The sequence below is a fragment of the Balaenoptera physalus genome (assembly GCF_965194825.1).
Source record: "Balaenoptera physalus genome assembly, chromosome: 6".
Classification (NCBI taxonomy): Eukaryota; Metazoa; Chordata; class Mammalia; order Artiodactyla; family Balaenopteridae; genus Balaenoptera; species Balaenoptera physalus.
The window spans coordinates 40,506,058-40,520,910 of record NC_138885.1 but is presented as its reverse complement, the minus strand read 5'-3'; the positions used below and the strand labels follow the sequence as shown (position 1 = coordinate 40,520,910).

The following is a 14,853-nucleotide window of genomic DNA, read 5'->3' as shown; positions in this document are numbered from 1 at the left end:
GAATTCTGCTTGCCTGGTTACCTGACTGACTTCCCATCCCATCAGATAACCAGGTAAACTTTCAGATCTCTGATGCATTCTTCCCTACATTGATAGAAGTACAAACACTTTACACTTAGACCTGGGTTTGAGCTCATCGCTTATTAGCTGGTGTTTGATCTTGGACAAATTACTTAACTTTTCAGTGACTATTTCACTTGTCTGTAACAATAATAACGTTTGAGTCACTAGATTCTTAAAATGATTAAATTAGATAGTAGCTCAAAAATAGCCGTCATGGTATATGGCACACAGGAAGCATCCAATGAGTGGAGGTAGTCATAGTTGTAGTAATAAGAGTAATAATGGTCCCTATTGTCTTTTTTTTTTTTTTTTTCTATTGTGGCATGTTGTTGTGAAATCAACACAGGTTTTGGATTCAGAGAGCATTGGGTTTGAAGCCAGGCTCTATGCTTGGTGACTGGGTGACAAGATATTTCCTCTTGTTTCATTTCTCCCTCTGTAAAATGAAGACCATAACACCTTAGTCTTACTAATCTTATAAAAATTAAATGAGATAGTATGTTAGCACTATGCAGTACCTGGCACAACAGCAGTAATCATAAAGAAATGTCAGTTCCCAACACTTCTCGTCCCCACAACTCCCTTCATTCCTTTATTCATTCATTCACAAGCATTACCGAGCCCTGCAAATACAAAAGGAGTAAGACTGCCCATCCTGGTTTCAAGAACAGGGTAAAGGGGCAGAGAAAGAGATTATAGGATGTAGTGGCAAATAATTTAAGGGAGGTGTAAACCGCTGCTTGGGAGCACAAACGAGAAAAGCCTAAAGCTTTCTTGAAAAGTCTTAAAACGATAATAAAAATTAGGCCACTTAACACCCACTAGAATGGCTACAACCAAACAGCAACAACAGCAATAGAAAATAACACATGTGGAGGAGCTTCAAGATGGCGGAAGAGTAAGACGCGGAGACCACCTTCCTCCCCACAGATACATCAGAAATACATCTACACGTGGAACAACTCCTACAGAACACCTACTGAATGCTGGCAGAAGACCTCAGACCTCCCAAAAGGCAACAGGTACCCCACGTACCTGGGTAGGGCAAAAGAAAAAAGAAAAAACAGAGACAAAAGCATAGGGACGGGTCCTGCACCAGTGGGAGGGAGCTGTGAAGGAGGAAAGGTTTCCACACACTAGGAAGCCCCTTTGTGGGCAGAGACTGCGGGTGGCAGAGGGGGGAAGCTTCGGAGCCACGGAGGAGAGCGCGGCAACAGGGGTACGGTGGGCAAAGTGGAGAGATTCCCGCACAGAGGATCGGTGCTGAGCAGCACTCACCAGCCCAAGAGGCTTGTCTGCTCACCCGCCGGGGCGGGCGGGGACTGGGAGCTGAGGCTCGGGCTTCGGAGTTCGGATCCCAGGGAGAGGACTGGGGTTGGCGGCATGAACACAGCCTGAAGGGGCTAGTGCACCACGGCTAGCCGGGAGGGAGTCCGGGAAAAGTCTGGAGCTGCCGAAGAGGCAAGAGACTTTTTCTTGCCTCTTTGTTTCCTGGTGCGCAAGGAGAGGGGATTAAGAGCACCGCTTAAAGGAGCTCCAGAGACGGGCACGAGCCGCGGCTATCAGTGTGGACCCCAGAGACGGGCATGAGACGCTAAGGCTGCTGCTGCCGCCACCAAAAAGCCTGTGTGCAAGCACAGGTCACTCTCCACACCTCCCCTCCCAGGAGCCTGTGCAGCTCGCCACTGCCAGGGTCCCGTGATCCAGGGAAAACTTCCCCGGGAGAACGCACGGCGCGCCTCAGGCTGCTGCAACGTCACGCCAGCCTCTGCCGCCGCAGGCTCGCCCCGCCTCCTCCGTACCCCTCCCTCCCCCGGGCCTGAGTGAGCCAGAGCCCCCGAAGCAGCTGCTCCTTTAACCCCGTCCTGTGTGAGCGAAGAACAGACGCCCTCAGACGACCTACATGCAGAGGCGGGGCCAAATCCAAAGCTGAACCACGGGAGCTGTGCGAACAAAGAGAAATGGAAATTTCTCCCAGCTGCCTCAGAGCAGCGGATTAAATCTCCACGATCAACTTCATGTACCTGCATCTGTGGAATACCTGAATAGACAACGAATCATCCCAAATTGAGGAGGTGGACTTCAGGAGCAAAGATATATATTTTTTTCCCCTTTTTCCCTTTTTGTGAGTGTGTATGTATATGCTTCTGTGTGTGATTTTGTCTGTATAGCTTTGCTTTTACCATTTGTTCTAGGGGTCTGTCTGTCCATTTTTTTTTTTTTTACTTTATAAAATTTTTTTTTAATAATTATTTTTTATTTAAATAACTGTATTTTATTTTATTTTACTTTATTTTATTTTATCTTCTTTCTTTCTTTCTATTTCTTCTCCCTTTTATTCTGAGCCGTGTGGATGAAAGGCTCTTGGTGCTCCAGCCAGGCATCAGGGCTGTGCCTCTGAGGTGGGAGAGCCAACTTCAGGACACCGGTCCACAAGAGACCTTCCAGCTCCATGTAATATCAAACAGTGAAAATCTCCCAGAGATCTCCATCTCAGTGCCAAGACCCAGATTCACTCAACGACCAGCAAGCTACAGTGCTGGACAACCTATGCCAAACAACTAGCAAGACAGGAACACAGCCCCATCCATTAGCAGAGAGGCTGCCTAAAATCATAATAAGGCCACAGACACCCCAAAACACACCACTAGACGTGAACCTGCCCACCAGAAAGACAAGATTCAGCCTCATCCTCCAGAACACAGGCTCCACCAGGAAGCCTACACAACCCACTGAACCAACCTTAACCACTGGGGGCAGACACCAAAAACAGGGGGAACCACGAACCTGCAGCCTGCAAAAAGGAGACCCCAAACACAGTAAGTTAAGCAAAATGAGAAGACAGAGAAACACACAGCAGATGAGGGAGCAAGGTAAAAACCCACCAGACCAAACAAATGAAGAGGAAATAGGCAGTCTACCTGAAAAAGAATTCAGAATAATGATACAAAAGATGATCCAAAATCTTGGAAATAGAATGGAGAAAATACAAGAAACGTTTAACAAGGACTGAGAAGAACTAAAGATCAAACAATGATGAACAACACAATAAATGAAATTAAAAATTCTCTAGAAGGGATCAATAGCAGAATAACTGAGGCAGAAGAACGGATAAGTGACCTGAAAGATAAAATAGTGGAAAAAACTACTGCAGAGCAGAATAAAGACAAAAGAATGAAAAGAACTAAGGACAGGCTCAGAGACCTCTGGGACAACATTAAACGCACCAACATTCGAATTATAGGGGTCCCAGAAGAAGAAGAGAAAAAGAAAGGGGCTGAGAAAATATTTGAAGAGATTATAGTTGAAAACTTCCCTAATATGGGAAAGGAAATAGTTAAGTCCAGGAAGAACAGAGAGTCCCATAAAGGATAAATCCAAGGAGAAACATGCCAAGACACATATTAATCAAACTATCAAAAATTAAATACAAAGAAAAAATATTAAAAGCAGCAAGGGAAAAACAAAAAATAACACACAAGGGAATCCCCATAAGGTTAACACCTGATCTTTCATCAGAAACACTGCAAGCCAGAAGGGAGTGGCAGGACATATTTAAAGGGAGGAAGGAGAAAAACCTACAACCAAGATTACTCTACCCAGCAAGGATCTCATTCAGATTTGACGGAGAAATTAAAACCTTTACAGACGAGCAAAAGCTAAGAGAATTCAGCACCACCAAAACAGCTTTACAACAAATGCTAAAGGAACTTCTCTAGGCAGGAAACACAAGAGAAGGAAAAGACCTACAATAACAAACCCAAAACAATTAAGAAAATGGGAATAGGAACATACATATCGATAATTACCTTAAATGTAAATGGATTAAATGCTCCAACCAAAAGGCATAGACTGGCTGAATGGATACAAAAAGAAGACCCATATATATGTTGTCTACAAGAGACCCACTTCAGACCTAGGGACACATACAGACTGAAAGTGAGGGGATGGAAAAAGATATTCCATGCAAATGGAAATCAAAAGAAAGCTGGAGTAGCAATTCTCATATCAGATAAAAGAGACTTTAAAATAAAGACTATTATAAGAGACAAAGAAGGACACTACATAATGATCAAGGGATCTATCCAAGAAGAAGATATAACAATTGTAAATATTTATGCACCCAACATGGGAGCACCTCAATACATAAGGCAAATACTAACAGCCATAAAAGGGGAGATCGACAGTAACACAATCATAGCAGGGGACTTTAACACCCCACTTTCACCAATGGACAGATCATCCAAAATGAAAATAAATAAGGAAACACAAGCTTTAAATGATACATTAAACAAGATGGACTTAATTGATATTTATAGGACATTCCATCCAAAAACAACAGAATACACATTCTTCTCAAGTGCTCATGGAACATTCTCCAGGATAGATCATATCTTGGGTCACAAATCAAGCCTTGGTAAATTTAAGAAAATTGAAATCATATCAAGTATCTTTTCCGAGCACAACGCTATGAGACTAGATATCAATTACAGGAAAAAAATCTATAAACAATACAAACACATGGAGGCTAAACAATACACTACTTAATAACCAAGAGATCACTGAAGAGATCAAAGAGGAAATCAAAAAATTGCTAGAAACAAATGACAATGAAAACACGACGACCCAAAACCTATGGGATGCAGCAAAAGCAGTTCTAAGAGGGAAGTTTATAGCAATACAATCCTACCTTAAGAAACAAGAAACATCTCAAATAAACAACCTAACCTTACACCTAAAGCAATTACAGAAAGAAGAACAAAAAAACCCCAAAGTTAGCAGAAGGAAAGAAATCATAAACATCAGACCAGAAATAAATGAAAAAGAAATGAAGGAAACGATAGCAAAGATCAATAAAACTAAAAGCTGGTTCTTTGAGAAGATAAACAAAATTGATAAACCGTTAGCCAGACTCATCAAGAAAAAAAGGGAGAAGACTCAAATCAATAGAATTAGAAATTAAAAAGGAGAAGTTACAACTGACACTGCAGAAATACATAGGATCATGAGAGATTACTACAAGCAACTCTATGCCAATAAAATGGGCAACCTGGAAGAAATGGACAAATTCTTAGAAATGCACAACCTTCCGAGACTGAACCAGGAAGAAATAGAAAATATGAACAGACCAATCACAAGCACTGAAATTGAAATTGTGATTAAAAATCTTCCAACAAACAAAAGCCCAGGACCAGATGGCTTCACAGGCAAATTCTATCAAACATTTAGAGAAGAGCTAACACCTATCCTTCTCAAACTCTTCCAAAATATAGCAGAGAGAGGAACACTCCCCAACTCATTCTACGAGGCCACCATCACCCTGATACCAAAACCAGACAAAGATGTCACAAAGAAAGAAAACTACAGGCCAATATCACTGATGAACAGAGATGCAAAAATCCTCAACAAAATACTAGCAAACAGAATCCAATAGCATATTAAAAGGATCATACACCATGATCAAGTGAGGTTTATCCCAGGAATGCAAGGATTCTTCAGTATGCACAAATTAATCAATGTGATACACCACATTAACAAATTGAAGGAGAAGACCCATATGATCAACTCAATCGATGCAGAGAAAGCTTTCGACAAAATTCAACACCAATTTCTGATAAAAGCCCTGCAGAAAGTAGGCAAAGAGGGAACTTTCCTCAACATAATAAAGGCCATATATGACAAACCCACAGCCAACATCGTCCTCAATGGTGAAAAACTGAAACCATTTCCACTAAGATCAGGAACAAGACAAGGTTGCCCACTCTCACCACGATTATTCAACATACTTTTGGAAGTTTTAGCCACAGCAACCCGAGAAGAAAAAGAAATAAAAGGAATCCAAATCAGAAAAGAAGAAGTAAAGCTATCACTGTTTGCAGATGACATGATACTATACATAGAGAATCCTAAAGATGCTACCAGAAAACTACTAGAGCTAATCAATGAACTTGGTAAAGTAGCAGGATACAAAATTAATGCACAGAAATCTCTTGCATTCCTATACACTAATGATGAAAAATCTGAAAGTGAAATTAAGAAAACACTCCCATTTACCATTGCAACAAAAAGAATAAAATATCTAGGAATAAACCTACCTACGGAGACAAAAGACCTGTATGCAGAAAATTATAAGACACTGATGAAAGAAATTAAAGATGATACAAATAGATGGAGAGATATACCATGTTCTTGGATTGGAAGAATTAACATTGTGAAAATGACTGTACTACCCAAAGCAATCTACACATTCAATGCAATCCCTATCAAACTACCACTGGCATCTTTCACAGAACTAAAACAAAAAATTTCACAATTTGTATGGAAACACAAAAGACCCCGAATAGCCAAAGCAATCTTGAGAAAGAAAAACAGAGCTGGAGGAATCAGGCTCCCTGACTTCAGACTATACTACAAAGCTACAGTAATCAAGACAGTATGGTACTGGCACAAAAACAGAAATATAGATCAATGGAACAGGATAGAAAGCCCAGAGATAAACCCACGCACATATGGTCACCTTATCTTTGATAAAGGAGGCAAGAATATACAGTGGAGAAAAGACAGCCTCTTCAATAAGTGGCCCTGGGAAAACTGGACAGGTACATGTAAAAGTATGAAATTAGAACACTCCCTAACACCATACACAAAAATGAACTCAAAATGGATTAAAGACCTAAATGTAAGGCCAGACACTGTCAAACTCTTAGAGGAAAACATAGGCAGAACACTCTATGACATACATCACAGCAGGATCCTTTTTGACCCACCTCCTAGAGAAATGGAAATAAAAACAAAAATAAACAAATGGGACCTAATGAAACTTAAAAGCTTTTGCACAGCAAAGGAAACCATAAACAAGACCAAAAGACAACCCTCAGAATGGGAGAAAATATTTGCAAATGAAGCAACTGACAAAGGATTAATCTCCAAAATTTACAAGCCGCTCATGCAGCTCAATATCAAAATAAACAAACAACCCAATCCAAAAATGGGCAGAAGACCTAAATAGACATTTCTCCAAACAAGATATACAGATTGCCAACAAACACATGCAAGAATGCTCAGCATCATTAATCATTAGAGAAATGCAAATCAAAACTACAATGAGATATCATCTCACACTGGTCAGAATGGCCATCATCAAAATGTCTACAAACAATAAATGCTGGGGAGGGTGTGGAGAAAAGGGAACCCTCTTGCACTGTTGGTGGGAATGTAAATTGATACAGCCACTATGGAGAACAGTATGGAGGTTCCTTAAGGAACTGAAAATAGAACTACCATACGACCCAGCAATCCCACTACTGGGCATATACCCTGAGAAAACCATAATTCAAATAGAGTCATGTACCAAAATGTTCATTGTAGCTCTAATTACAATAGCCAGGACATGGAAGCAACCTAAGTGTCCATTGACAGATGAATGGCTAAAGAAGATGTGGCACATATATACAATGGAATATTACTCAGCCATAAAAAGAAACGAAACTGAGTTATTTGTAGTGAGGTGGATGGACCTAGAGTCTGTCATACACAGTGAAGTAAGTCAGAAAGAGAAAAACAAACACCGTATGCTAACACATATATATGGAATCTAAAAAAAAAAAGGTCATGAAGAACCTAGGGGCAAGACGGGAATAAAGACACAGACCTACTAGAGAATGGACTTGAGGATATGGGGAGGGGGAAGGGTAAGCTGTGAAAAAGTGAGAGAGTGGCACGGACATATATACACTACCAAACGTAAAATAGATAGCTAGTGGGAAGCAGCCACATAGCACAGGGAGATCAGCTCGGTGCTTTGTGACCACCTAGAGGGGTGGGATAGGGAGGGCGGGAGGGAGGGAGACGCAAGAGGGAAGAGATATGGGAACATATGTATATGTATAACTGATTCACTTTGTTATAAAGCAGAAACTAACACAGCATTGTAAAGGAATTATACTCCAATAAAGATGTTAAAAAAGAAAATAACATGTAGTTGGTAAGGATGTGGAGAAATTGGAACCATCATGCGTTGCTCATGGGAATATAAAACAATACGGCTATGGAAAACAGTTTGCCGGTTCCTCAAAAAGTGAGACATAGAATTGAGACCCAGCCATTTCACTCCTAGGTATATACCCAAAAGAGCTGAAAACAGGTCTTTGAACAAAAACTTGTATACACACATGTTTATAGCAGCACTATTCACAATCACCAAAAGGTGGAAACAACCTAAGTGTCCATCAATAGATGAATGGATAAGCCAAAGGTGGTCTATCCACATAATGGAATAGTATTTAGCCATGATAAGGAATGAAGTATTGATGCATGCTACAACAGGGATGAACTGTGAAAACATTATGTTACGTGAAAGAAGCCAGTGACAAAAGACCATGTGTGATGTGATTCCATTTATATAAAATGTCCAGAAGAGGAAAATCCAAGGAGACAGAAAGTAGATTTGTGGTTGATTAGGGCTGAGGGAAATGGAGGGGTGGGTGGAAAGGGATGATAGTTAAAGGGTACAAGATTTCTCTTTGTAGTGATGAAAATATTCTAAATTGACTTGGGTGATGGCTGCACATATCTGTGAATATACTAAAAACCATTGAATTGTAGGCTTGGCTTTAAATGGGTCAATTATATGGTATGTGAATTATACCTCAATAAGGCTGTTTTAAAAAGAGAGAGAGGGCTTCCCTGGTGGCGCAGTGGTTGAGAATCCGCCTGCCAATGCAGGAGACACGGGTTCGAGCCCTGGTCTGGGAAGATCCCACATGCCGCGGAGCGGCTGGGCCCGTGGGCCACAATTGCTGAGCCTGCGCGTCTGGAGCCTGTGCTCCACAACAAGAGAGGCCGCGATAATGAGAGGCCCGTGCACCACGATGAAGAGTGGCCCCCGCTTGCCGCAACTAGAGAAAGCCCTCACACAGAAATGAAGACCCAAGACAGCCATAAATAAATAAATAAATAAAATTTAAAAAAAAAAAAAAAAAAGAGAGAGAGAGAGAGAAGCTAAAAATTAAAATATTAAAACACACACACGCTGTCGTAGGTGTTTGGACAGACTCTGCCAGATCCATTATGGATAGTCTCAATTAGTGACCATTCCAATGCTGGAGCTGATTTAGAAAAACATAAACAAAATTAAGACTGTGTCAGGCAGAGAAGGTAAGAATGGAACAACACATCCAAAGCCTGAGGCAGTGAATGGTGCTAGCATGTTCTGAAGCATTGAGATGTTGAGCGGGAGCTGGGACGTGAGGACAGTGGCAGGAGAGCAACACTATGGAGTTGAGAGTAATTGACCCAGAACATAGCAGTGGCCTGTAAAGCAGGCTTCAGAGTGATTCCATCACTCACTGGGTATGTATGTAGGCAAATTTGTGATCTTTCTTAAGCATCCATTTCCTGTAAATTGGGAATAAACACCATGCCCCCCTCACAAGATACTGTACTTTGAGGATTTAATGAAGCAAGATAGGTAAAGCATATAGTCAAAGCCTGGCAAACAGTATGCAGTCAATAAGCGTTAGTGCCCTGAGCTTTTGGGAAGCTAAAAGAGTTCAAAATGAGAAATTTCCAGTTATCAACAAAATGTTACAGCTGGTGATAAAGGTTTCAAGCTTTTTGAGTTTTGAGTAATTTATACACATTGCCACTAATTTAACTTCCTCTGATCCATCAAGAAAAATACATGTTTTTAAAAAAAATCTCTAGAGAATTATGGTAAATGTCTCCTAGACTAATGGTACTGATCTGGCCTCAGTAGCTCAAGCTTAGCCATAAAAATAACAAAGTTCCTATTACGATGATATTCTAATTAAATATCCCAAACTTTATTCCAGGTATACACAATCCAATATTGGCAGAGCTAATTCAAGCAAGAACATTCTAGCCAGTAAATAATAAATTCTCAGAAGCCAAAATTTCCATTTACACCTGTAAATAGAAAATTCAATTTAATGCAAATTGTTAAATAATAAGACCAGTGGGCAATGAACCATACTAAACACATCATATGAAATGGATCAGTCATGCAGCATGGTGACCAGGAAAGAAATCTGTGACATGTTCTGTAGCTAAATGCTATGTGTTTACACATGCAAGCACACGCATGTAGACGCACACAACAAGATGCTACCACAGAGACACAGCATGCGTGTGAAAGATGGAGAAATTCTGAATGAGTAGCTGGTTACATTCCTCTGTGTTTAAAATCTTTTGCTCACCTTCCATAGGATCATCTAACCATGAAGAATGCTATTTTATACAATGCTTGGCAGAGCAGTTGTTAGGAAGGGGAATCCAGTAAATGGCTTTGCTGAAGCTAAAAATCATTAAGACGGGGATTCAGCCATGTTCTTTATTGAGACCTTCTTGAGAAAGTTCATAAGTCACCATCCACAAATTTAAAATCAGCAACATACTTACACAAAATACTTACAGAATTCCTCTGATTGAGGCACAGAAGATTAAAATAAGTCAACATAGATCATTTTTTCCTACCTTAATCTGGACAATAGGACATGGCTTAGGCATCAGAGATTTTGGAGATCATTCATCATGCTAAGATGCAGGATGTATCTTATAGCGCATCTGGAGAGCAAGGGACTTGGAAGAGAAAAGTTTGGAAGAAAATAGGTTTGATTTTTAAATATTTTCCAGCTCTTTTTTTAAATAAGCTATCATGCATCTGAGCTTGGAAACAATTTAAAAGAAACAATCAAGTGGATCATCTTTCACCATAGTCACCAAGGTGCTGACACCTGAGCGTAGGCTGTTTTAACAAGAGAGCAAAATCCTTAATGCTAATGTAGCACTTTGCTTTTTGAGTTCCCACAGTCTGAAGAGTATGCAGACCAAAAAGCTTAGCAAACCTTGGGAGCAAATTATTTTTATTTTTTTCATATGTGTTTGTGAATTACCTGTTTGCTTGGTGCTGAGAAATTTCACAGGTAGTGGGACTTTCAGGGCTAAAACCAGAAAATGCCAGGGCGAACCAGGGCAAGATGGTTACCTTATGTGTTTATCAACCAAAGACTAAAACCTACGTATAATCCCTACACACACATCAACACGCCTATGTTGAAATAATTTTAAAATAATGGCATTCAAAAATGAAAATGTAAAATATTCAGCTAAACCATTAATCATTCATTCTCCTCAGCACCCTTTAGTTATTTCCACTTCCTTGCCCTCCGATCAAATCTTAAAGGAAGTTTTCAAAGATACTTTCCAATCAGAAGGTCCCACAGTCAACCGAAGAACTTGCCCCAAGCTCATTGGTTTACAGGCGTGTAGAAAGTTTTGGGGGGAAAAAGTTTTTAATGTAAAATCATTTCTACACTGATTCAGAGAACCGATTCAATGTTTTGAATAGTTCAAGTCAAATTTATGCCTGAAATATTGATATAATTAAGGAAATAAAAATATTATCTGGAATATGGCTTTAACCCAACCAAAATAAAACATCAGGTCCTTTTCTTTGTTATATCATTTGAGCTTAGCATTTTCTTCTTTCTAAGAAATCTGTTAATGAGGCTAATACAGCAAAAGAAAGTGTTTATGTTTGCCCACCTTAATCACTCTCCACTTTCATCTTCACATCTTTAAGATTAAAACGTAGATTAGCAAAAGAACAGTTGTTTCTTTCTAAATGCACTGTAAGTTTGTTTTTTCAGTTGATTTCTTCCAAATTTCCAGTGCTATCTGCTGAAAATATTTTACTCTTGAATATTTTATGTAATTAATTGAGAAGTAGCGATAATGTAAGACTACTTCATCCAGCGATCCCCCAGCATATGGAGAATACTGCAAATTACCAAGTAAGTCCATTGAGTGAAACATAAAGAAAAAATGAGTTTAAGAGACAGCGGGACATGTTTATGTAGGCAAAAGGGGTTGGAAGATTTGCTGACAACACGGAGAGGTGTGTTGCAATAAACTTGAAGGAGACAGGCCATTGGGCCAACTAGCCCTTTTCTATCCAGGAATTCCTTATGTTCTCATTAGTGTCTCACATCCGAACAGCTGTGTTATTAAAATTTGGCCCTAAACTTGAGTCAATGAAAGAGTTTCATGTCTTGATTTCATTCTTCCTTTACATATTAAATACACAAACACACACACACACACACACACACACACACACACACACACACAAAAATTTCAACTTTGGTTCAAGGAAGCATTTCATTTCACGTCCAGACATCAGATTTTTGTGACTCATGGCCAAGGACAGGGAATGGCTTTGTGAACAAGCTTGTTCTGATCATGTCCACCTCTGTCTGATAAGAGTACATGTTCATGGCACCTCACTTTCATTAATACAACATTCTAAACAGTCCTCTGAATGGCCACCTTTAGTACTGAGTTAGGTTCAAGCTTCTATAACTGAGTTTCTTGGGAAGAAAAAATGTTTTAAGGGTTAGAGAAAATGGGCAGTTCTCTTCATTCCTTTATCTTTCCTCATCTTTTAAAATATGTGGTTAGGAAAGATTTTGTACAGGATTGGTTAGAAGCCAAGAGTTTCACTGACCCTTTTCGTCGTTGCCATTTCACATTTCTTGCCTCAGGAACTGGTGGAGTTTTAGAACAAATTTTAATTTATAGGATGCAAGCATAACCTGCATCTGAATATAAATACCAAACACATGCATTAGCGCTTTGCAGTTAACAAGCACTTGGATCCCCACTGTCTTGTTCGCTCTAATTCATGATCCTATTAGCTTGGTGCTATTATCTGATATTTATCGATGTAGAAACTAAGGCCCAAAGAAGTTAAGTGACTTGGCCAAAATCACTTGCCCAAGTGGTAAGTAGCAGACTTAAAACAGAGGTTAAAGAAAGAACTTAAATTCAAACAGAAAATAAAGCTCCATTTTTAATGCAATTTTTTAAAAAATAAAGTTGAGCAAAAACATAAACAAATGATGAGCTTATGTCTACTTGGGTCCATTTCTAAAGACCTATTCCATTACATGGTAACAGCAAATGTATGTGTGCTACTTAGTTATCTTAAGTAAAGAGTAAAGACGCTTAAGGAAACAAATTCATATATTCACTAAAGACTTCTTTATAGTTTTGTTATCTTTTTTCTGTTTTAGGTTAAAAAATGTACAACCACGAAAATCAATACATAAATCAAAATATTAATGTTATTTGTTTATACTTGTTTTAACTTCAAGCATCATACTTTTCAAAGCAAAAACCCAAAGCCTTACCTATATTCTAGTGAACTGACAATTACTGGAAATAATATTCTCCTAATGAAAGCCAAATCCACATTCAAAAGCTATTAACTGTTGTTGCAAACAGAAGCCTTAGTCAACATTTGAGCATAACAGATATAGTACTGGAATATAAACAAACACATGACGAAGAGAGGGGCAGTGGGGGCAGGAAGAGAGTATTGAGGAAAGAGAGAGGGAGACTGCTGCACAGGGCCTGACCCCTAGGGAGGATCCAGGAACCCGAAAGCCCCCTAAGGAGCAGCCTCCAAACACCCAGTTCCTTCTGATGTGGTCCCTGTATTTGGTTCTCTCCTGAAACAAGTGCCCTGGTCTGATCGCCAGTTTGAGGCCACTCCCCTGATAACCTGTCTAGCCCTTGCTATAATGTCCTCCTGTCAGGGGCCAGAGCTGGTCCATGAGACCCAACATGGGTCTGATTGGGGTCCAATTACAACTGAAGCAGAACCCCCAGAAAGGAAGAGACACTGCCTCATACTTGGCAAGAAGAGTACCACCCCACCAGAATTAACCCCGGATGCTGAGGTCAGTCTCCTGAGAGCTTTGGGCACCAAAGCGCTCTAACTATTGTCATTGGAACGTCGGTCTCCTTCCTTGAAGCTCTGACACTAGGCTTTCTCCCTTCTTCCTCCCAGCCTGCTCCAAGTTCCCAAGATACCTTTAGCCCAGCCTGGAAGAGTTAAAACACGTCACAGGTGATTTAAACTAATTTCAGTGGTAGCTGATGGATTTTAAAGACCTGACCTTTTGTGCATTAGGAAGATCTACTCTCGCCTTCACTTTATTTTGTAGCCATCGTTTGGCTAGATGGGTCTGACTTCTATACTCCCAGTGGCATTCATCACACAGAGTCTGTCCTCCCCGCCAGCCTGCAAGGATTAGGTCTGTCTTTTTTTTCTTTATTATTATTATTATTACTACTATTATTATTATTATTATTTTTGGCCATGCTGTGTGGCATGTGGGATCTTAGTTCCCCGACCAGGGATGGAACCCATGCCCCCTGCATTGGGAGTGCAGAGTCTTAACCACTGGACCACCAAGGAAGTCCCGGATTAGGTCTGTCTTGATCACTGTTGTACCCTTATTCCTAGCACGGTGCCCAGCACATAGTAGAAATTAATAAGCATTTGCAATGAACACATATATGATACATGTATGCAACTGTCAAGCAATCCATTAGCTTAGGAAATGACGTGATTCATCACATATTTGAATTTATTAATTGGCTAATAATACTGATGCATTAGACAGAACATTTACATTATTTCATACTTATATTGTAAAGCACAAATATATCAAATAATATGTTTTTATCTACCATTTTAACTTCTGAGAAATTTTTTTCCCTTCAAAAGAATATCTGCTAAATTTGCTTTATAAAATCCTGAGTGAAGAGAAGTGAAAGACAGCCTCTCACTGGAAGCAGCCCTTCATTCAACAACAGAACTCTAAGAAATATACATTTTCTTAGAACTCACATTTATCAGAAAAAAATTCCGGAAAATTGCAGGTAACATATATTCAGATAGTTTCATTATGTTTACTTAAA

At 39.8% G+C, this 14,853-nt stretch overlaps 1 long non-coding RNA gene across 11 annotated transcripts in view; it reads right to left on the bottom strand.

Annotated features, from left to right (window-relative positions):
- Positions 1-14,853, bottom strand: part of LOC309662423 — a 153,393-nt gene that overhangs the window by 127,456 nt on the left and 11,084 nt on the right. For all 11 annotated transcript variants that reach the window (XR_014264649.1, XR_014264650.1, XR_014264651.1 and 8 more), the window contains one exon: positions 10,558-10,662. This is a non-coding gene — a long non-coding RNA (uncharacterized lncRNA). The remainder of the gene's footprint in view (positions 1-10,557; positions 10,663-14,853) is intronic.